Genomic DNA, 2,403 nt, shown 5'->3' with positions numbered 1-2,403 from the left:
TTTTTTGTTTTTTGTTTGTTTGTTTGTTTTTTCGGGGTGGGGGTGGGGGTGGGGGCTTATGTGATCAGGGGAGGTTAAATATATAGACGTCGCGGAGGTAAAATTAGTCTTGAACATTCCATTTTGGAATTCACTTGATCTATCACGCACACCCAGAGCCTTTACTCTCACTTGAGCAACTTTGGATCATCGTAATGTCATTCGCGATAGAGACTTTTAACTTAAATTGCGGATGCAGAGGCGAGCGTAGTTTTTTGGCGTTCGTGTTTTTTTTGTTGTTTTTTGTTGTTTTTGTAGTGGACGTCATTATTCACACGTGTGTGTTCTGTTTCTGCGCCGGACTCTATTTTTACAAAGCCCGACGAAATGGGGAAATTGAGAGGAAAACATGTGTTTGAGGAAAGTGTTGGGAGAGATATGAGAAATACATAGATATAGAGAGATAGAAAGAAAAAGAGAGATAAAGAGAGAGAGAGAGAGAGAGAGAGAGAGAGAGAGAGAGAGAGAGAGAGAGAGAGAGAGACAAAACTGCTGAGAGACAGAGATAGATAGACAGATAGATAGATATGTGGATAGATAGATAGATAAATAGATAGATAGATAGATTGATAGATAGATAGATAGATAGATAGATAGATAGATAGATAGATAGATAGATAGATAGATAGATAGATAGATAGATAAATAAAGATAGATAGATAGATAGAGGGAGAGATAGATAGAGGGAGAGATGGGGAGAGAGAGAGAAAGAGAGAGAGACAGGCAGAGAGGGAGATAGATATATAGATAGATAGATAGAGAGAGAGAGAGAGAGAGAGAGAGAGAGAGACAGAGACAGAGACACAGAGAGAGAGAGAGAGAGAGAGAGAGAGAGAGAGAGAGAGAGAGAGAGAGAGAGAGAGAGAGAGCACTCTGCGATTGATGAGTGTTGAGTCAATGTTGACCAAGGACTTTTCGTGTCATGGTTGGTACGTGTATAAGAATGCAGCTTCTCGTGCTCGGCACGCCGCTTAAGTAGTTTGAACAATTTACTCAACTTGCTGGGAATGCATGCATAGTTAGTAAGTAGGTTAGTTAATTAGTTAGCAAATTGCATAAAGATATTTGTTTCACTAGTTCAAATTTCTATTTTATTTTAGCTGTGATATGTACACCTATATATTTTGATGGCGTCGATAGTCTAGTGGTTTGGCCACTGGATTCGTAATTTTGAGATTGCGGGTTCAGGGTTTAAGGCTTAGTTTGGTCCGACGTTGTGTCCTTGAGAAATTCTCATTGCACCAATTTTTCCATTCCGCTCGGTCATATCGGAGGTGGACGTTAAATTCAGAGGTCACGCCTCTTATATAGCCTTTTAGTGTTACAAGGGTCGTCAAATCTTCGCAATCCTATATATTTCATATCCTTGATTTGTGTATTTGTTTATCATTATTTTTTTAATTTATTTTTTTGTTAGGGGGGGGGGGGGGTGGCTTCTTCCTATCAACTGTAAAATATTTTTATATATACACCAGATGCTAAAATCTAGTTGGTTTCATTTACTTTAGGGTGCACCCCCCCCCCCTCCAAACAATTTGCTGTGTGCTGGGATACTAACACCATAAAATATAAAGCAAGTGGCCATGTTGTATCTTACACTTATCAGTTCAGACATTCACACTTACACCTTCTCTTGTTTCTCTGTCTGTCTGTCTGTCTGTTTGTCCGTCTTTCTCTCTCTCTCTCTCTCTCTCTCTCTCTCTCTCTCTCTATTTATCTATTTCTCTCTCTCTCTCTCTCTCTCTCTCTCTCTCTCTCTCTCTCTCTCTCTGTCTCTGTCTCTCTGTCTCTCTTTCTCTCTCTTTCATCTCTGCCTGTCCCTCGCTTAATATTTCTGCCGCCCCAACTTCCTTACTTCTATCTATCCACCCGTTTTCACTTAAGAGCCATCCATCCAACTGACCAACCTACACAATTTGCCGTCGGTGTTGGTGGATGGTAGTTCACACCGTGCAGGTAAATGACACGAGCTGTCAGTCACCGGGTAACGGTTGAGAGGACATGGGCTGAAAGCATTGGGGAGAAGGGGGACGGTAGGCGGCCGTCAGATTACGCCCTTTGTCTTTAAATTTGTTGACTGTTGAGTCCCAACTATCAGTGCACACTCTCTCCGTTGAGGGGGTGAGGTTTGGAGTAGGGATTGGGGGTGGGATGGGGGGGGGGGGCAAGGGAGGTCAGGGAGGGTTGCAAGGGAGGAGGTGGGGGGATTGCGTTCAGGAGTGGGAATAAATTGGGTGGAGTTTTTGTGTCTTTGTTTATCTGGGTATAGGTATGTAACGTGTTTTAGCTCCGAAAGATATACTTTGGAAGTGAGGGACACTGAGAGAGAGAGAGAGAGAGAGAGAGAGAGAGAGAGAGAGAGAG

At 42.4% G+C, this 2,403-nt stretch overlaps 1 protein-coding gene across 1 annotated transcript in view; it reads left to right on the top strand.

Annotated features, from left to right (window-relative positions):
• The window catches only part of LOC101850901 (retinal homeobox protein Rx), a 40,626-nt gene that overhangs the window by 19,568 nt on the left and 18,655 nt on the right, over positions 1–2,403 (top strand). The gene's annotated exons all lie outside the window — the stretch shown is intronic.

This window comes from Aplysia californica, unplaced genomic scaffold, assembly GCF_000002075.1.
Source record: "Aplysia californica isolate F4 #8 unplaced genomic scaffold, AplCal3.0 scaffold00479, whole genome shotgun sequence".
Classification (NCBI taxonomy): Eukaryota; Metazoa; Mollusca; class Gastropoda; order Aplysiida; family Aplysiidae; genus Aplysia; species Aplysia californica.
The sequence above is the reverse complement of the archived record's forward strand: the minus strand, read 5'-3'. Positions and strand labels throughout refer to the sequence as shown.